The following is a 23133-nucleotide window of genomic DNA, read 5'->3' on the forward strand; positions in this document are numbered from 1 at the left end:
TTGGTGTAGGACAACAAATATTTGTTCTGAAACTCTTCTATAGCTTTGCTGATGATACCCTTATCCCCATCAGGTAGATCTTTATAATGTAGCATAAGGATCTTGTCATTGTTGTGAACCGCCATGACGATTATGGGGTCCCACCGGGCGTGCCAGAAACATGTGTCGACACAGAATTTTCGCCCCATGCCGAGGACACACGCAGCAAGCCAGAAGGGTCCGCTCGATGGAGCAGATCCTCCTAGCTTTAGTGCAGGGGTGGTCGATCCTACGCGATCCTCCCGAGACATGCCAGTCAATTTGACCCTGCAATTGACAAGGAGAGAAAGTTCATCAGTAATTAAGGGAGAAACTTGCCGATGTTGCCAGACAGTCCCGAATGTGCGGCTATGAGAGCCAATATGAAAGGAGATCGACTAAATAGTCGATTCTAGTATATTCATGAGAATAAATCAATTAGAGCACATGGGGTCGTGTAAGAAGAATTGGTTATCATTCAGGATAAATATCATTAATCGAACAGATATTAATTAATGACAATAAGATGTCAATAATGATTGGTTTGTGCTGAGCCAATGATTATAATTAACCAAACCCCTTTTTATATAAAGAAACAATTCAACACCACTTAACCGTTTAATAAAGATAAATCTAATGAACATGTTAGATCTCATCTATCATCATGACCAGTGGGGCATGAGGCAGAATCATGCAGGACGTAGAAATAACAATAGACTCGACGACCCTAACTCATTACTAATATCAGTGGGGCATGAGACAGAATCATGCAGGCCGTAATACAATAATAAGATCATGGGGCTAACATATCTTTTGACCTATCTTTACTTCAACGGTCTCGTGATGCGAACTATTCGTGTAAACGCTCGATATCGGCTAAAACAGTCGATTCAGGCATAACGCACAGTTAAAGTCATGCCTTATCAGGAATAGATCTACTAAATATCGATTCCCACTCCACGGTGCTAACAGTGGGGTGTGAGGCAGAATCACACAGGCCATGATAATGGGCCATGGAACGGTTCTCTCTAGCTAATAGATCTACTCAAGAGGCAACATGCCTTAACCGCACGTTATGCACGATCAAGATGGATGTAAAACAGCCCATAAGACATAACTCATCGTTTAAGGTGTAGATTGGATCAGTTTTAGGTTAGCAAACGATGGGTCAAATAAGATATAAGGCCGATCTAAATCAATCTCAATCGGACAGAATGATATCGCTGTAATTAGATAAATAATGAAAGAAATAAGCAATATCGGTAACTTAATGAATCTACCAAAGACTGCCATTCTAAGGTAGAGCCGATAACTTGACCTTGATCTAATTCAAGCAGTGGGGTGTGAGGCAGAATCACATAGGCCATACTTGAATTAAACAAGATTCGATAACTAGCTTATACTAGAGCCGCAGTAGGGGTCGACTGGATCGATGCAGCCATACGAACAGAGGTATAAACCATGACGGTACTTACAGACAAGCTGTGGAGGTCGACCGGATCGATGCAGCCATACTCGCTGAAGAACTCACCGAGATCTACTCTACTCCTACTCCTAAGGGGTGGCCGGAGCCGAAAAAAGTAATTGACTTGTATTTGGATTGATTGATTCCCTTTTACAATAGCCGAGGTTTGGTATTTATATCCGGGCCCTGTGCATGACTCCTGTCTAAGCACGACTTATTATAATTTTTGACCCTAGAGAAAACATTCCTAATTTAAGATAACTTGGACTCTAATCTTTCCCTTTTTATAGAGTCCGGCATGCTTCATCCTGGCGCCGAATGTAGCCTCTGTTGTTATCTGCTGGTGCTATCTGTGGAAAGCCAATTCCATTTTCTGCATCTGAATTAGCTGGTCCCGATCTGCACGTAATTGATTCCTTGGTGACATGATCTTGGGAGCTTTCAGGTCCCCGTAACATCTTCTTCCAAATTTTAGTGTAAACAAGTACCCTTACTCTTTAGTTGTAGAGTGCAACTAGGAGAAAAACAGAAGGACAAGATGATTTTTTTTGATCTAGCTAGAATTCTCTCAACTTATGGACTATGGAAGTTGGTTGTAATTGAATTATAGAAGCTAAGGTAAAAGCTAGGATGTTTGGACTATCTACTACCCCCTCCATGTTAAATTATATATAAGTCATTCTAACTTTCTTGGAGAGTCAAAGCATCTAATACCAAATAAATATCATTAGATTTTTCATTAATTATATTGAAGGAATCTTGTGGCATCCAAATAGATTCAAAATTGATGTGTATGTTTCTTCTATTTTTATTATCCCAATGTATTGATCGGATCAAGATAAATCACTGCATCCACAAACACAATATTCTCTTCGTCTCCAAATTATTTAACTTTTAGAGTAGTCCTAAGTATAATGTAAAATAGATTTATAGTATAATCATATTGATTTTGTGTCATAAAGCATTGGTGTTTTCGGTAAATTTGGTCAAATCTATAAAAGTTTGATTGATGAAAATTATAGAATTTAATTTATTTGAGAACTGAGGGAGTAGTTTGTTACCATCATGCATCTACAAGACACTTTTTTAGACACCATACATACCTAGACTTGATGATCCCACCAGTTATGCTTTATTGGGACAATATTTGAATGTTACATTTGTATTCTTTTTTTCGGATCCCAAGTAGTAACAAAAACTCATAACAGAGCATTGTGGTGGTGCACAAGCTATTGTCTTCTTTCACCTAAGGGTCAGTTTTGGCATAGCGTCCAACCCACTTCGCCCGCTCTAGCTCCAGCTCCCCACTAGTTCCACACCTGTTTGGTGGAGCTCCCACAACAACTCCCACTCCTAACCCGCTAGAGGAAGAGGGGAAAGCTACGAAGGTGCACGGAGACGGCACAAGAAGGAGGACAACGACAGGCTCGGTCTCAGTGACAACGACGATGACAGGTGGAGAGTGGGTTTTTTCCACTCTTGCCCACATTGCAAAAGAGAAGCAGTGGGAGCGCTTCTCGGGCCGTTGCGTGGAGTGACGGCGTTTGGCAGCGCTCCGCCGATTCTAGCAAGAGTGGAGCAAAGGAGTGCTACCAAACTGGGCCTAAAATAGAGAGAAGAGTTCGTTGGCGTATGTCGGTTCTGCCTTCATGAGATTTTCCACTAAGAACCTATTGTTAGTAAATGTCTCGTGATTGTAATGTACTTCCCCGATTTCAGAAAGATTGTAATTCTAGATTTAGGGCCAGTCAAACTTTTTAAAGTTTAATCAAATTTATAAAAAATACTATCAATATTTATATCTCTAAATATGTTTCATATGCAAATATATTTTATAATTAATATAATGATACTTCTTTAAGTCCTAAATGTACTTTTATACATTTTTTGTCAAGCTTAAATACGTTTTACTTATTGGTAAGTGAGAATTGTTTTCTTATGGAGGAAATATGTACAAGCGACAACAATTGGGCAGGCTTCTAGGCCCGCACTGGCAGACCAGAAGGCCGTGTAAACGAACGGAGCAAACACATTGGCAATAGGTGGCAAAATGGGATTTGCCGAATCCACACGGACGCAGCAACCCTCCTGCAAAAGCGTTGAAGATCTACTACTAATAATTAGTGAATAATTTCACCATCTCATTAAGCCATTCTCAGTGGTTTCAGAGTATTTTGTCCAAGCGTGTAATGCTACGAAACATGAATGAAACAATCAGTATCAATATGTAGCACTACAAAAAATACACTTATACATGACGGTTTACTTTGGTCACAGTAAAGCAAAAAATATGTCACAGTTAACTCACCATGACGATTGAAAAAAACATCATGTATCCCGCGTCATACATTTGTTGGCCCCAATTGAGCCGTCATAGATTGACATTTAAGTTCGTCATGGATTAGTTGTCCGTCTATTATACCAAGCCCAGATCCAACCATAGTGATAAAAAGGAACATCACATATTAGTGCGAAATAACATGCAACACATCTTATAATACACTAATCATACAAACAAACATTGATTCTTTCATTTATTGGCATTTCCACTATTGTCACGTATAGTTTGAGTACAATCAATTCATAGCCAAACTAACAAGTACATCTGAACTAAGATTTCATCTCTAGGGAGTCTAAAATAAACAAACAGTAGTATCCATGACTCCACGAGTACTTCAATTAGCTTGCTGTCCATATGATGTGCTACCAAGCAAATTCCAGAAGCTTCCTAAAAATCAATATGAATATGAAATGAGTTAGTTGTGAGCAAAGATTTTAAAAACAAATGCCATCTATTTATTAGGATCCTAGTGGAAGACAGAAACAATCAAAGTAGATTGTTCTACGATTGCACTAGTCAAAATCTGTGTTAACTAATAAAACTGATGGTTGTAGCTTCTAGGATTGCACCAGTCAAAATCTGTGCTAACTAATAAAACTGATGGTTGGGTCGTGTGCTCTTGAAGTGGTCCAAGCAATCTCTGATGGCCTTCTCAATGTTTCTGATGTTTGTAATTAGAGTCGACGTATCTAGATGTGGTTTGAACTTTGCTAATATCTCAACATGTCCAAAATTACTAATCAGATAGGAAGTTGCAGTATAATATTAACTTAGATGTAGTTTCTCTTTTTCCCACCAGTGTCTAATCAAAATCACAAAGCTACCATAAAATAAGTGATATAGGAGTATGTACTAAGCCACAACTCATGTAAAATGAGCTGTGGACAACATATGCTCAAAAGGATATTTGGGACTAACAGAACAAAGCTATGTCAGTAAACTATGTTTGAAACTGTTTGTGCATCGAAGATACCTCTTCTTTTGAGTGAACATAAGACTTGTGAGTTTCATTCAACTGCTTTGCATCTTTGTCATAGTCATTGGCCAACACAGATATAAGCCTGCGCAGTGTGTTCCTCCTGAATAGAAATATCACGGAGACACACTTCTTGTTCAAATAACTAACTATATCTTCAGGATTTTCCAAGATTCCCTAGGAAAACACAATGTTGGAAGTTATGGCCAGGCACATATTTAACATATGGTAGGCGTAAGCATAACTCCAATCATTTTGATAAAAATGAGCAGGGCAAGTTTCAACATGGATCGTAATTGTTAAGTGTCAACGAGCTTGGACGGTGAATTTTGCTTATTACAGAGTTTTGACTTTTAAGAACTACAACCTGTAGGCATGTTAGTACTTGGCAGTTGGCACATAGCCACATAGGCCATAGCTTTGAGAAAAACATCCATATATGCAGTATGATAGAGTTGAATCATAGATATAATTCTTGCAGAATCCAAACTTTGATAAGGAAAATAGATCATATAAAGGACTACAACCTGTAGGCATGTTAGTACTTGGTAGTTGGCACATAGCCACATAGACAGCAGCAGTAATAATTCATCTAAAGCTAGAGATCAGAAGCATAATGGAGCCGATAGCTGGACAAGATAGTAACAAGCACCTCCCAGAAGCACTTTGGTCAGACATTCATATCTGAATAAACAATGAATTTATGAAATAGGTGAGCTCCATGCAATTGACGACTACAATAATTATAAGTATACGCAAAACTAGATCCCAAATCAATATACCCAAAACTACGACAGCTAAAAATTCAAGGAGAAGACCACAAATATGACAGCGCCCCAACACTAACACGGATCTAAGAGGCAACCCTAACCCCAGATCTCTAATCAATATACCTGAATTCGATTCACGCATTAGTGCTATGCCCTGGAAATCGTAGCAACCTAGCGCGGCCAGCACAGCACGGCCATGGCGCAGCGTGCGGCCAGCGGTTCAGAGAGGAAGCAAGTGAGGCAGGGACCGAGAGATCTGGACTACTCATACTTTGATGCCGCCGTTGTTCATAGATCGATGCAGACCTAGCGGACGATGACCCACATCCTCCTCCACGAGATCCGGCGACCACATCACTAGGGCATCGTCGCGTCGAGGCCGTCCTGTTGCTCGCGCGGCGGCATCGACTGCCCGCGCCTCGAGGCTCGTTGTGTTTTGGAGGGTCGCGACCTGCTGCCCATCGGGGCGCGGCCCTCGCCCGCCGGGACGTGGCCCTCTGCCGCCGGGGTTCGGCCTCCTGCCTGGATCTGACGACGGGGAAGGGGGTGAACGGTGGATGCAGGTGGCGGCGGATGGGAAAAAGGGTGTGGTACATTAATACGTGTGGATGTGGGGGGAGGCTGGTGGATTAGGTTTAGGAATTTGCTTTCCTTTATAATTTTTTATTACCCACAAGCCCGTCATAGATTTACCATAGAGTTGCCTAAATAATCTGTGACGTTCAACCATGACGACAACTTAACCAATTGTCATAGATCTATCACCTCAAGAATAAACCGTCAAAGATGACAACATTTTATGATGATTTCTTAAAAGTTCACTGGTGAACCGTCATATATAAGGGTATTTCTTGTAGCGTAGTTTTATTCTTTTGTTTCATAGATATTTATTAATTTTATGAGTCGTGAGTTGGTAATGACCTGGGTCAGAGAGCTTTATCTATATAAAACTCAGATCTTCTCTCTCTTCTTAAAAGAATTTCTACATCAATAGAAAAATGTTTATGTAGCAACTTTATTAAATATAGATAAAACTCCCACAATATAAACTTCAGAGCCAGGAAGGAAATAGGAATGGCGTTGCCTTGCGCGTGCGTATTGGTCTCAAATAGGCAAAGCGTCATGTGCAAACCATCTACAAAAACTTGCCCCGCTGCTTACAAGGAAAGAAGATTATAGGAGTAGAAACGTGTGCGCATGTTTATTGTTTTGAAACGAAAAATAAAGAAATGGAAACCTCGAAGGAAGTTTTTGTGCATTTTTTTGTTGGGAAGCTTATACTTTTCGGAAGGAAATTTAAAATTGAGCAGACCATCGATCATGGATGGTGACTTTTGACAAGTTACGGCAAGGGGCTTTTTCTATTTTCTGTTTTTGGAACAAGGGCTGTGACTGACTGACTGTGTGACGTGGAATTTATTGTTGGTGATGAAATCAGGCATAGCACTCCACATGCTTTCTGTGTTCGTCTTCTCTATCTTCTATCGTCTTTGCAACCACAAATTTAATGTCAATGACTCAATGTTGTGGATGCTGTTGTAGCCAAGGCCTATAAGCGCCGCAATAGGAAGCCGGTGACGCCGGAGTTGTCCACAACAAATGGCTGAAATGCAACGTGTTTTTAGTTCAGTTTGTTAGGCTCTGCATGCATGTAGATTAGTTGGAAAGAAGAGAGTAATTTGTGAATATTAGTTGGCCAATGGCTGTGTCCTTATAAACACTCGGCTAGTCGGCTGAGGAAGTCAAGCAATCAATAACTCCTGTTTATTCTGCTGTTCAGAGTCTCCTAGCGGAGGGCAAGCATTTTTTTCGAGAACAATTTCATTAAGAAGAAGAAGCAAATTACATTCCTAAATCATCCATAGCGAGATGCCATAGATGAGTAGGAAACCGACTGAGTGCTGAACACTACATGAAAAATAGTTTGTAGCGACGGGACAAATTTTTTGTAGGAACGGCTGGTGATGGAGCCGCCCCTATAATGACGTGCTCGGGAGCCACGAGACCGGCCGTTCCTACAAATGGAATAGCAGGGGCGGCTGGTGATATAAGCCACCCCTACAAATGGATCGGATTTGTAGGGGCAGCTCACTCACCAGTCGCCCGCGGTATTGCTATTTGTAGGAGTGGCTGGTGATTGAGCCGCCCCTACAAATACCTGCGTATAAATACCTACGATTTATAAAGGCGGCTCAATCACCAGCCGCTCCTACAAATGACCCATATATAAAAGCAAGCTACAGCACCTTCTTCCTCCTTGGGTCACTCACTTCAACCCGTGAAAGAAAGGTGGGGAGACCTTAGACACTTCCCAAAAATTGCTCTACTAAGGGAGGAATGTTTTGGTCTCAAATCCTTTGGTGGAGAGGTTGTAGATGGTAAGAAAATACTATTCCACACTTTTTTTAAAGTTTTAATGGTTGGTTAGTGAGTAATTAGAGTTTTGCTTTTCTCTCTCTTCTATGGTGCTTGAGTTACTTATGAAGCAAATTAGACCCAAGTTTTGAATGTACTAGGGTAAATTAGGGAGGGGAACAAGATCATACCCTTATTTGGTCCATGTTTCTTGATTTTAGTGAACAATTAGTTAGTTTTATGGATGTTTTATGTGCATGTAGATCTAGATCTAGGGTTTGATTTTTTTATTAATTTCGGTTTTGTAAATTTGTGTTTGATGAAATTAGACTAGGGTTTGCATGAAAGATATTGGGTAAAATATAATTGTTGCTAATTGTTGTCTTTGAAATTGTTTATTGTAATCAATAAATATGTATTTTAATTATTTATGGATAAATGGGTCATTAATTAATTTTCTTCTACCATGGTGTGTTCGTATGCTTCATGTAATTATATTTGATTTATATTCATATATATCTGAAGTATATACAATTATTCTAAAGTAATTATTAATTTGATTTATTTTTATATATACCTAAATAAGTAGTCCTTTATGTTTGTTTTATTGTTGTTGTAAAAGTTGGAGCATATGAACTCTTGGATGTATGGTTCGTTAAGGTTCAAGGCAGGTTTCCATGAAGAGATGGATAAATTTATTGAGGCCGCAAAGAAGCATGCAACGACATTGACAGAGAATAATGATACAATTATTTGTCCCTATAAAGATTACAAGAACCGTATGTCATGGACAGATATGACTATCATCAGATCACATTTGATTATGCGAGGATTTGTTGAGGACTACAAAGTGTCGATTCATCATGGTGAAACAATTATTGTTAACGGCGAGGATGAGGAGGAATACGACGATGAAACTCTAGAATCCCTGTCCCAATATTCAGCAGAGCTTGATGCATGAATGGATTCGGAGTTTGGCAATGAACAAGGTGGTGATGCTGGTGGTTGGGATGGTAACGACGAAGGTGGTGCCAATAATGATGGTGGAGCATGTGTCGGGGATGAAGATGATTTGGAGGACATGATTCAAGCCCTTAGACCAGAGATTTTACTAAATAGCCTGAAAAATCTAGAAAATTTGGAAAGGGTGACAAAAGCATCGAAGAAGACTGTGTATAGTGTTAAAAAGGGTTGTCCGACACATTGGACATCGCTACATTTTGTGCTTGAGCTACTCATCCTAAAGGCTAAGTACGGCTGGTCAGACTGTAGTTTTAATGATCTATTGCATCTCCTATCATGGGTGCTGCCACAACCAAACTCAGTTCCTGCCAACACATACCAAGCGAAGAAGGTCATAAGTCCATTGACAGTAGGGGTTGAAAAAATCCATGCATGCCCCAATCACTGTATACTTTTTTTGTGGCAAAACGTTCAAGTCACTGGATAAATGTCTCCGGTGTGGAGCCAGCCGGTACAAGAACAATGACCTTTACAGTAGGGATGAAGCCTCCACGGAGAAAAAGAGGAATAAGAATGGTACAAAAAAGGTGGTACAAGAATCTCAGCCCCCAGAGGACACTCCATTAGGCAACGATGCAAAGCAGAGAAGAATTCTTGCCTTGGTAATATGGTACCTGCCAGTGACTGATCGCTTGAGACGTATCTTCCTAAACCCTAAAGAAGCCGCACTCATGACATGGTGGGATGATGAGCGCAAGGTGGATGATGATAAGATTGCACACCTGGCTGATTGTAGTCAGTGGCAAAGGTTCGATGAGAAACACAAAGAATTCAATGATGACCTAAGGAATGTATGTTTTGGCTTGAGCACCAATGGAATGAATCCCTTCAATGAGAGGATGAGCGACCACAGCACTTGGCCAGTGATCTTGACCATGTACAACATCCCAACATGGTTGTGCTAGAAGAGAAAGTACCTTTTCCTCACTATTCTTATTTCTCGCTCTAAACAACTAGGCATTGATATAGATGTGTTCCTCGAGCCTTTGATGCAAGAAATGGAGAGGCTATGGAGGCATGGGGAGCCAATGTACGATGCGTTCCGAAAGGAGGACTTCATATGTAGAGCAATAATATTTGTTACTACCAATGATTACCCGCGCTGTTTGCTTTGTCTGGACAGATCAAAGGGAAAATGGGATGCTTGGTTTGCTTGGATGGTACTACATGGGTGTACCTAGATGCATCCAAGAAGATAGTTTACCTAAGGAACTGACGCTTCTTAAAGACAAGTCATAAGTACTGTAGCAAATTGTTCTTTAGATTTTATGACAACACCCTAGAGATTGAACCCCCTCTAGAGAGACATCATAACGGAAAACACTTGTACAGAATGGTGCAAAACATACACGTCGTCTATGGGAAGAAGAATCTAGATGGGATGAATAGAGATAGAAGCACACCTCATGTCGAAGGCGTACCTGAAACAATTGATCTTCTTTTAGTATCTACCTTATTGGCCAGACTTGGAGGTCCCCCATGCCATTGATGTTATGCACGTGTAGAAGAATGTCTTTGAGAGTCTCATTGCTACCTTGCAGCACACAGGCAAGTCAAAGGATGGTCTGAAAGCATGAAAAGACATGGTGCAACTAAACGTGATGCCACAGCTTCACCCGGTACTTGAGGCTAATGGAAAATACACTCTGTCCACGGCGTGCTTCAACCTAACACCAGATGAGAAGAGAGCTATGTGCACTTTCCTGAGGGGATAAAAGTCCTGACTGGGGTTTCAACGAATGTGAAGAAGCTAGTATCGATGAAGGACTTGTCAATAACACACTGCAAGACTCACGATTATCATGTGATGCTGACAGTGTTTCTACCTATTGTAATCAGGGCTATAAAGCTAGAGTTCTTGAAAAGGGCCATCACCTGCATGTGCTTCTTCTTTTCAAAGATCTCACAGAAGACGATTGGCAAGCAAGAGCTGAGTGACCTACATGAATTTGTGGTGGAGACACAAAACCAACTAGAGATGTGTTTACCTTCTGCTTTTTTTGATATAATGCCACATCTCATGATTCACATGGTTCATCAGATACAGGCACTGGGCCCTTGCTACTTGCACGAAATGTGGTCCTACGAGCGGTTCATGTTGGTTCTAAGTCGATATGTGCATAATCGAGCATACCCAGAGGGCTCCATGATAGAGGGTTATAGTACTAAAGAAGTCGTCGAGTGCTGTCAAGAGTACCTAAAAGTACAGAAAGGGATTGGTAAACCCAATTCTCGTCACATGGGTAGGCTGGCTGGGAAGGGCACTAGTGGTAGAAAAGTGTTCATCGACCATGATTACAAAGAGGTGAGTCGGGCGCATTATAGTGTCTTGCAGAGTACACAACTGATGCTACTATACATTGATGAACACTTGGCTATTATTATGACGGAGAGAAATGGTCGTTCGGATGATTGGGTCGTGAAACAGCACAAGCAACGACTAACTACATGGTTGAAGGACCAAAACATACCGCCTAGAGAAACCATAGACTCTATTACCATCAGTAGGTTGGCGGAGGAGCCATCAAGACAAGTGACATCTTGGAATGCTTATGACACAATGGGTATATGTACTATACCCACGCAAAGGATAGTAAATATGTGAACCAAAACAACAGCGTTTGAATAGAGGCTCTCGATGGATTGGGGTGAAAGATCTAATACTTTGGCATCATTGAAGAGATATGGGAACTTGACTATGGAAGGGATATAACGGTGGCCCTGTTTCGATGCTGCTGGATCAAACAACACCAACTGAACGAGATCGGATTGAGAGTCCTGGACCTCGAGAATCTAGGCTACCAAGATGACCCTTGGGTACTCGCTTCATGTGTCGCACAAGTTTTCTATATGTCTGACCCACAAAGTAACCTCCCCCCGAAGAAGAAGACAAAGCACGTGGTTGCCTCTGGGAAACAACACATTATTGGAGTTGATGGCGTGGACGATGTTGAAGCTTACAATAACTACGATGAGATGCCACTATTCATAGACTTTCTTAAGAAGATCAGTGTTGTGGAAAAGAACCTACCCAAAGACATATTGCCATGAGAACAAAAAGGTGTTAAGGGGAAAGTCATTACAACGGGCTAGCTAGTTGTTGAACGTGGAGTGTTTGTGTAAATGTGTGTTTGTAAGACTTCATTTATGCATGCATGTGAGACTATATATTTATGTATGTGTGTAAGACTACATATTTTTGTATGAGTGTGAGACTACATTTATGCATGTGTGTGAGACTACCCTTTACAACATCTAGATGAATCTATTTCAACATCCACTCTATTACTACTAAAACTTTATGAAATCACTTAACACTTTATGAAATGAAGAAATGGCCAAAATAAAAGTAGATCTTGACGAGTTATACAACTTTTATATTCATCACCTTTACAGCTAGAATCATTTAGTGGTTGAAAATCAGGTTTGAAGCTATTATTTTTTGAAATTCAAAATTTGAATTGTTTAAAATTAGTGACAAAGATAGATGACTAGACATAAAATGATAGAGCATGATTTTAGAAAATTTTAGAAAAAAACCATCATATTTGGAGTTAGTATGAGAGAGAAAAACTAGTTACAAGTTTCAGCCACAGATTAAAAAGAGAAATCACATTTGTTCATCATTGATCATCATGAACAGTTATGATTTTTCTTTTTAATCTATAGGTAAAATTTGTAACTAGTCTTTCTCCCTCATAGTAACTCCAAATATGATGATTTTTTCCCTAAATTTTTCAAAAATCATGCCCTATCAAGTTAGTGTGTTGATTTGATCATTCTTTTCATTTGACAAAGTTTGAGCACTTCAAATTTTCAAATTTAAAAATGACAAGTTTGAACGAGATTTTCAATCATTAAATGATTTTAGCTGAAAAAGTGATGAATACCAAAGTTGTATAACTCATTAAGATCTATAACTTTTATTTTGATCGTTTCTTCATCTGACAAAGTGATAATAAACATTGTTCATAAATCAACATGTTTCTCGTATAGTTCATGAAACTATGAGTCATATATGAATTTGTAAACAATGTTTACCAATACTTTGTCACATGAAGAAGTGACCAAAAGAAAAGTTATAGATAGTGATGAGTTCAACAACTTTTATGTTCACAACTTTTATTGTTGAAATCATTTAAGGTTTCAAAATCTTGTTTAAAGTTGTCATTTATTGAAATTCAAAATTTCAACTGTTCAAATTTGGTCAAATGAAAATATGATCAAAATAAAAGTTGTACATATTGATGAGTTCTACAACTTTGGTATTCATGAGTTTTCATCTGAAATCATTTACTCTTTCAAAATATTGTTTCAAGTTGAAATTATTTGAATTTCAAATTTTGAATCGTTCAAACAAAGTCACATGACAAGATGACCAAAATAAAAGTTGTACATGTTGATGAGTTATACAACTTTTATGTTTACAACATTTCCATTTTATTTCATTTAATGTCATAAAATTGTAGTCGAAGTTTTAAAATTCAAATTTTTAATTTTTGGTTTTTTGTTTTCTATATTGTTTTGACTACAATTGTTTTTATATATATTTCTGCATTTACATAATAATACAAAATATTATATTTGTGCATATATATAATTGTTTGTATATTACTTTATTTTTTGTGATATAAAAAATAAAGAATTAATAATTTAATAAAATAGAAAATATTTGTAGGGGCGGCTAGATCAGGAACCGCCCCTACAAATGCATTTATGGGGGCGGCTGGATCAGAAACCACCCCTAGAAATCGTCCTAAGTATAAATACAAGGGCGCACAGGTGAAAATGTGTTGGGCGCTCTCTTCTTCCTCCTGATGGCGTCAGGCTGCCCACTTTTTCCCGAGCGCCCCGCCGCTGCCGCCTCCTGGACCTCTCCCGACGCCCGCGCCCCCTCTCCGCACCCACGCGCCCCATCTCCACGGCGACTAGGGTTTTAGAACCCCAAGCCGGTGGCGCTAGGGTTTTAAAGCCCCCGGCCGCCGCCTCCTCCCCATCTCCGTGCCGTCCACATCCACGACCCTGACCGCCGCTGCCTTGTTTCTGACCTTGAGGTGCCGCAGGCCTCCTCCCCGCCCTCCCATGGCCCAAGTGCGTCACCGTTCATGCTCCCTCCCACGGTGAGCGGCCATGGTGCCCGAGCTCTCCGGCGTCCGCACTCCTTCCCTAGCGTCCACACCTCCAATGGTGGGCGGCTCGGCTGCCCGTGCTCTCTAGCGTCCGCGCACCTCCATCGACGTCTACGCTCCTCCATAGCTTCCCCTACACCTGACAGGTAATTTGGATCCACCTTGTGTTAATTTGGCTTTTGTGTTAATCAACCTTGTTGGCTTTGTGATAGTTTATTTATTTACTTAAAAGCAAATTCTAAGTATAAAAAAATTTGATTAAAGTGCATCGGATTTATTAAAACTTAGTGTTGACTATTAAGTGTTAACATGGTGTGTGTGCCCCATTGCATGTGATTGGTTATATATCGTTGCTTCTATCCGGTGAACGGGGCCGCGCGGAGGGGTCTGCGCCTCTGAAATTTGGGCTTCATCCAATCTCATTAGGGTTTTGGTGGGGTTTTCCATTGGGTGGTGGCCACACGTGGATGGTGCTTCCGTGCGTCAGAAGTTAATTTGTAGCCCAAACCATGAGCAGTGTGGTGTTTGGTTCCAGTGCAAGCGGAAATGCCCATGTGATTGTTGCTTTTGTCGAGTCCTATAGATATAGATCGACTAAGACTGGTGACTTAGTTTTTGTAGGATCCTATTTTTCTGATGATTGATGCATGTGTCATGTGTGTGCTTCTATGTGTACTGTCGAATCTAGTTTATGTGCCAATTGGGGACAATTAGGTGGCTACCACCTTTGCATCCCATTCAGTGAACAGCTTGCTATCTGCTAGTTCATGGATTTTGCAGCCAGACCTTTGTTTATGTGCTTTGGTTATGCTCGTGGTCTGAATTCTGGTGTCTCTGATGGAGGATCGTTCATTCTTATGGTCTAGTATCTGCATCATAGTACTCTCTGTGATTTCTGTACTTTCCAGATTTGGAGTTGTACATATTATTAGTGGGTCAGACGAAGTATGTTTCAGTACTCTCGGATTTCCTTACTAGTCTTATGTCACTGAGTTTTGATACGTCAATATATCCTTTAAGAATATGCCTGCTTGTCCCCCCATATTTTCAAGCTAACTGCAACTTCCTTTTTTTGGATTAGTGGTACTTTGATCTCGTACATATTATGCAGCATAAGGTTATTTATTTACTTAAAAGCAAATTCCAAGTATAAATAAATGAGATTAATGTGCAGCGGATTTATTAAAACTTAGTGTTGACTGTTAAGTGTTAACATGGTGTGTGTGCGCCATTGCATGTGATTGGTTATATATCGTTGCTTCCTATTCTGCTAAACATCACGGTTCCTAGAATCTAGAAGTATTGAGTCGGGCGTTGTGGCTGCGATGCCTAAAACCTAATCATGGTTGTGATTCTGCCTTCAAAACCCGAATATGAATATAAGTTTACCATTCTCATTCTTTTTGCTTGTACTTGTACATCCTTTTTAACATAATCTTGGGTGTGCAACTGTGCGTCACCTACAGTACAGCCTGACCTCACAGCATTTATGTTTTTTCACTTGTGAACTTTTGGTGCATCCGATCTTATCAGGTTTGGAAATTTCGTGGGGTTTCAATTGGGTGGCGATGCATGGGAACTAGGAAGTGGCCCCCTTACATTAGAAATTTGTATCTAAATGCATGTGCACTGGGGTATTTTATTATACAGGAAGCTGAAATGCCTTGTTATCTATGGCTTGCTTTCTAAAGTGCTAGATTCACTAGATTGGTCTAATAGTTTTGGGCCCAGAAGTTGTATACTGTCTTCAGTAATTGGTCATTATTTATGGAATAGGAATAATCTGTAGTTAGTAGTCTCCACTTGCCATTGAAATCTGAGAGTATGATCAAGAATTAATAGTGCTACAGTAGCATGTTGTATCAGCTTCAACAACCTTAAGGAAACAATAAATTGCATTGACTTAAATGTTTGATGTGAGAGAAGTATTTTACATATCATACTGCTAGAATGTAGACGTGTTGCTTTCTGATGAGAACATTGTTATTTATTTTGTTTGTGTGCCTATTATCAATTGGTATAGGGAGGCTGGCTGGGTCCTTTCTTAAAAAACTTTGTAATTTCATTGCTGTTAGTAATGGAATCTGATCCTGTGTTTCTTAATTCTTACTCATACTCCTACTACTTCTACTACTTCTACTACTACTACTACTTCTACTACTACTACTACTACTACTTCTACTACTACTACTGCTCCTACTACTACTTCTACTACTGTCCTACTACTACTAATTTCTGCCTTTTACTTATAGCAGTAAGTGATTTCCTATGTTTTCACATTGGCCGGTTTCTACTGTTAACTATATTTGTGATATTTTCTTGGACTCCTCCTCCTCCTACCACTAAGCCTGGGCGTTCGGGTTACCCGATTTTTTCGGGTCGGGTAATTCGGGTAATTCAAAATTTGGGTAATAAAAATTGCTACCCGATATTACCCCCAAAAAAACACTACCCGCAAATTCGGGTACCCGATAATTCGGGTTCGGGTTCGGGTATTACCCGATATACCCAAATTTATAGAAAACAACAAACTACACTAAATTTCAGTAGCGATCTATACATAATTTCAGCAGCAATTTGTATAAAATTTCAATAGCAATTTGTAGAGAATAATATATTACAATCACTCATTCAAATAGAGAGAATTATATTCTAATAAAGTGATAAGTTAAATGGTTCAGCTAACAACACATGATGAATACAAAGACAAAACAAATCTTTGGGTAGTTCGGGTAGTTTGGGTACCAGGGGATATTACCCGAATTACCCAAACTAATTTCGGGTAATCAAAATCGCTATCCGAATTTGGGATCGGGTACCTCGGGTTCGGGTAATTCGGGTCCGGGTTCGGGTAATGGGTATCGGGTATTTTGCCCAGGCTTACCTACCACTACTCCTACTACTCCTCCTCCTACTCCTTCTCTATTTTTTTGCTTATATAATGCTGGTGTGTAGTGGCTGTTGCTACTGCTACTACTTAACTACTACTACTCCTCCTCCTACCACTACTCCTACTAGTACTCCTCCTGCTCCTACTACTACTCCTTCTCTGTTTTTTGCTTATATACTGCTGGTGCGTAGTGGCTGCTGCTGCTAGTACTACTACTCCTCCAACCACTACTCATAGTACTCCTCCTCCTCCTACTCCTCTTACTACTCCTACTACTCCTCCTCTTACTACTCCTACTACTCCTCCTCCCTCTACTTGCTACTCCTACTGATGCTCTTCTTTCAGTGATGCTCCTACTACTACTCCTAAGTGGCAGTTGCTCTTACTCTACTACTACCACTCTACTGCTACACTTACTCTACTCTACTACTTTCTACTTACTACTACTACTTGCTACTCCTAAGTGGCTGCTGCTCTTACTCTACTACTACCACTCCTTCTCTGTTTTTTGCTTATATACTGCTGGTGTGTAGTGGCTGCTGCTACTACTACTACTCCTCCTCCTACCACTACTCCTACTCCTCCTCCTCCTCCTACTACTCCTCTTACTACTACTACTCCTCTTACTACTCCTACTACTCCTCTTACTACTCCTACTACTCCTCTTACTACTTGCTACTCCTAAGTGGCTGCTGCTCTTACTCTACTACTACCACTTTACTGCTACACTTACTCTACTCTACTACTTTCTACTTACTACTACTACTTCCTATTTCTAGCTACTAACTGTTGGCTGCTGTTGCTTTTTTTGCCAAATCTCCTAGGACTCACCCAGGACTTGTTGTCCTATCTTTTGCCATCAGCTGTTGCTCTATGTTTGCTAAGCAGCTGTTGGTTTTTTTGCCAAATCTCCCCTCTCCTCTCCTCTCCTTTGTTTTGTCGATGATGAAATTGTCCAAGTCCATACATTATATGGAATATGAGCTGACGATCAAGAACTTGTGAGGAACTTGGCATCATTAGCAGCCGCCCCTACATTACCTTCTCCTCTCTTCTCTGTTATGATGCCTTGATGCTCCAAGTTCAAGATCAGATGATGATTGACATGTTTTTGAGGCCTCTACCACTGCTACTACTTGTTTTTTTTTGATATATTATTGTTTTATAGGACTACTTTGGTTTATAAACCTTTTTGATTTCTTATACCTTCTCACGTACCTAAAGCACACTTTCTTGCATCTATTAGAACAAGGCGCGAAATAATGTTGTGGACACCAGATGGTGTAGCCCGATGGCCCGAGCATGATGAGCAGCCAACCTATAAGGAGCAAGCACTAGTGGACCAGCTTACTCAGGAGCAGTTCGATAACGAGATAGAAAAGGATCTAGAAGTGATGCTTACTCACGAGTAGTGTGACCAGGAGGAAGGGGGAGCAGGAGAGGGATGATGATGATAAGGACTCAGAAGAGGGATATGTAAGTCCCGATGATCCTTTCCCACATGAAGCTAGAAGGAGGCCAACGGAGGAAGATTTGGACAAGGATTTTGACCCAAACGAGGAGGTAGGGAAAAAGCCTTAGCTTGTAAATTTTGCTAAAGCTTTGGCTGTGTTACCTCTGCTAACACTTTGAACTATTGTATATATAGGTCCCTCTTGAAACTCAAAAAAGATGACGTTGACATCCATGACATCTCGCTGGACAAGACAGAGTAGAGGAAAGGAGAGCAGAGGCCCACAGAGACGGATCACGATGCCTCTGCTCCACAACCTCAAGACAGCTGAAGCTCAATTTTAGATTTTTGGAGGGTAAGCAAGAACTAGTAAAAAAATGCTTTCAAGATGATGGGAGAGTCATTCCAACGTTGGAGGCCAGAGCTCAACATGAAGTATATCCAAAAGGGGTTAACTCCCTTCAACGAGTTCGGCAAAATAACTCCTAGTCAATGCGAGGAGCTCGTGGCTCAAAAGACTTCACTAGAGGCATTGGAGCTCAGTGCCCATAACATCGAGTTGGCGAAGAGGAACAAACACCACCATCATCTAGGCCCTGGTGGCTACTATGCCAAGGAAGAGCAGTTTAGGAAGATGGACAAAGAGGCCATAGCTGCTCGGAATATTGATGTGACAAATTTGAAGGTACGCTCAAGGAATTGGATATATGCGAGGAGTATAGAATCATCTAGCGATAATCTTAAATTTGATAAGTCAGAGACCCAAGAGGTAGTATCAAGGATACTAAAATATGCTGAAGACAAGGAGAACGGCTCATTTAATCCTTCTAGAGAGAGGGACGAGCTTAGCCTTGGCTTGGGAAACAAGGAGCACACAGGGCGCACCAGGGGGCTAGGGAAAAGGACGACCTGGAAGCAAGGATTCGAAGAGGACAGGCACATGTACAAGAAACATGGCAGAGACCAGGAGACTAATCTTGAGCTCCAAGTGAAGGCTCTAGTTGTGAAGGCGCTGGAGGAGCAAGGACTATCAATGGAGCCATGGATATTAGTGACGCCATTGGGAGAAAGGCATTAGTTGGCAGCCCTCTGAAAGTTCCTAGCAGCCAAGGTTCCACTGCAGCCACAACCCCCATCGATTGCATACGGGAACCAACTAGTTGCACCTTGGTGTTTCTCAGCGGTCGGTAGAACACTGTGATGGAGGTGGCAACGGGTGTGGCACATCCTCCCAGTGGCTTACACCACAATAATAAGATACCGCTGGACTACACTAGGGTCGTGGTGCATACCGTGAAGCCCGAGTTCATGCGGTGGAGGATAGACTATGCAACTCCTGAGGGGCTGGTGTTACTCGGAGACATTATTGGGCAGTTCATCCTCTGGCACAAATGGAACATTATATTGACTGCTTCTTCGCCGCATCCCCCTCTCCAAAATTTGGAGCGAGTTGTTGAGGTCGGGGAGATATTTTCACCGTCTTGTGACCACCACATTCCTGAGATGCCACATTCTTCCCCACCTCCTAGCGAGCATGTGCCTGATGAGATGCCACAACCTTCTCCAGCCCATACCGAGCAAGTGCATGATGAGATGCCACAGTCTTCTCAACAAGCACAGCCGATACATGAACAATGAGTGCCTCCTGAAGAAGGTGATGCACAAGAAGATGAGGACGTGCCTGAATGGGAACTTTGAAAGAAGCATCCAATCACCATAAGGCCAGTTTATGTTCCAATGAAAGATGTCTCATCAGTATCCAAGTGGTGTTCTCATGACCAGTTCAAGCCTAAGAACCTAGTTAAAAAAGTCCCATCACGGGGTTCTGAGGAGGCCATCACTAGCAAACTCCACCAAATTGCAAAGCAGTATCCAAATGTTGATGCCATCAAATGGTCAAAGGATTGCCCAAAAACATATGAAAGAGGCAAGCCCTTCCTACCAAACTGGGACATCCAATGCCTACCACTTGGAATAAGAAGGTTCCATGATTGGTACTTGCGTGTTCTCCCAACAAGCATAGACCTCATACAAGCATGCTTCCCCACCAGCACATTTGGAAGCCCAGCTGGGAAAATTGTCTTTGACTTCAATGACATGCAGACATGCTTTCACCTAGGAGCAATGGAGATGAATCTAATTCGCATGTGGTGCCTGTAAGTCCTTGTCCTCCCGATATGATATGAATATAATCTTTGAATTTTGTTGTAACTAACCCATGCCGTGATTTGTAGAATGCAAGTGCACATTATCAAACAAATGCCAAGTGTGAAAGCTAGGTATATAGACCCTCAAGCTATAGCCCAAACAAATTTTAATTACCCTAAACAGTGGAAACTGGATGCCAAAGAGCTAGCTGCTGCAAAGACTCTTCGGAAGAAAGAGCATATCCGTACGGCAAAACTAAGGGAAGAGTCCCTTAAGGTTGTAGCATACATTGCCCTGGCTTTCAAAATTCTCCAATAGCACTCTACTATATGGCTACCATACAACTTCAAGTAAGTTTAACTCTATACTCAAAGCTTTGTTCGATATATTTTATTCAATACAAAAGAGCTTATCTAGTTCTATGATTAAATCCATGCAGCAACCACTAGATTTGTATAGCCATCGATGTCAGGAGGAGCATGGCATGGGTCTTTGATTCAATAGGTAGGGACCTGGTGACATACAAAGACTTCATATCGTTTCTCAAGACATATACATATCGACAATCCTCATTAGCTTATATGTTTGTATACATACTTGTAACATTCACTTTTGGATACTAACAAGTTGTATTTGCTAAAATAATTCAAACAGGGCATTTAGGTTCTATGTCACTACACATCACGGAAGGCATGATCCAGCAAGGAAGGAAAAGCTGGCTATAAAAACACTATGTGCGGTAAGTGTAACTTACTTCTTTAGTACTCCATTACATGGTTGTTAAAAGCATTACTTAACATTTTCATATGCAAAACACATAGTGCCCCAAGCAAAAGCCTGGGAGTGTACATTGTGGATACTATATATGTTCTATGATGAGTAACACTGGTGCCTACAGGCGACACCCCTTAAGGGTAAGTTTGAACCTCTTCACCTATAGTATAAAAACTTCATACATGGTATGAAATACTAAATTGAAACTTGTTCTCTTGTAGTGGAAAGAAGAGAGAGAAATGAAAATAGACCCATACAAGGATGACCAACTCTTAGAGCTTGTCGGCGACCTTTTCAACTTCATATTGGACCAGATTGTACATGTCAAAGGCGCCTACCATGACCGAGAGTCTGACTTAGGTAGTAATCCTCAGTACCAACACCTTCATGAGACTGAAAGGCTAGCTCTAGGACATTGATAACAATGTGTGTGGAATTTGACATTGGTTTTACCTTGTGTGGGGGTATTAACCCCTATACCCTTACGGCTAAGCTTGGGCTAGCCCGGATCGATGGGTTCGGTCCACCCGAAAGACGACGTGCGGCCCGGTTAACCTGATCGGAGTCCCGCACAAGGAATCAAGACGGATTTGGCGACCAAGCAGGATCCTGGTCGGTTAGAATAGGAATCCTTATCCGGCCACATATGGCAATTGTAACTGACTAGGATTAGTTTCCAGATCTGTAACCCTGCCCCCCGGACTATATAAGGCGGGCAGGGGACCCCTCTAAAAACATCTCTCATTGACATACAGCAATACAAATCAGACACAGGACGTAGGTATTACGCCTTCTTGGCGGCCGAACCTGGATAAAACCTCGTGTCTGTCTTGCGTCACCGTCTTGTTTGGGGCTTGTGCATCTGTCTGCCAATAATCTACTACCTTGGGCATACCCCTAGGTAGACTGCCAACCATATTTCGTCGACAGTGGCGCGCCAGGTAGGGGGTGTGCATACTGCTCTCCAAGCAAACAAGATGGTCATCGTCTCCGGCTCTGTGGCTACGCCCAACGGCCTCACGTTCACCGTCGGCCAGATCACCTGGACCACCGGCTCCGACGACTCCATCGCCATGACCACGGAGGAGGCGTGGATTCAACCTGCACCGACGACTACTTCACCTGCATCGGCTACAGCTCCGACCACGGTGAACACGGCTCCGACCACGGTGAACACGGCTCCAACCACAACGGATACGGCTCCAACCACGATGGACCTGGCTCCAACCACGGGACATCTGGCTCCGACCACGCCTACAGCCATGCCGACAACCCGTCATCCGCTTCCCCGCTACAGAGGAAAGCAGATCGACAACACCGACCTGCTCGACTCCGTTGATCGGGTCGGCATCCAACTCGCTGAAACCCTGGCTCTGGTAAGTACGATTCAAAGCCAACCTAACGAGCAGGTAACAGCTCCCCACAACAGATCTATCCGACCAGCTCGGACCAGTCGTCCTGCGCGACTTGGAACAGATCTTGTGGTCGTATCAACTCCTGAGGGGCGTTTCGCTCGTCGCCAGCCAGCCGTCGCGACGGGTCTCCGACTCTGCGAGTACAAAGTCCCGACGGAGAACCACCAGGTCTAGCCCTACGACCTGCAAAACACTGCCTCCAGCTATGCGTACAACCTGCGACGCCGCTCGGATCTGTGCCCTATACACCGATCTCGGCCGAAGCCATGCAACATCGTCAACATGGTCCGGATTGAAGATTATCAAGAAGGATCCGTCCACACAGTCCGAGAGGGTGACTCCAGCTCCTCATCCGGCATCGCATCCAACGCATCTG

This window comes from Miscanthus floridulus, chromosome 1, assembly GCF_019320115.1.
Source record: "Miscanthus floridulus cultivar M001 chromosome 1, ASM1932011v1, whole genome shotgun sequence".
In the NCBI taxonomy this organism is placed as follows: Eukaryota; Viridiplantae; Streptophyta; class Magnoliopsida; order Poales; family Poaceae; genus Miscanthus; species Miscanthus floridulus.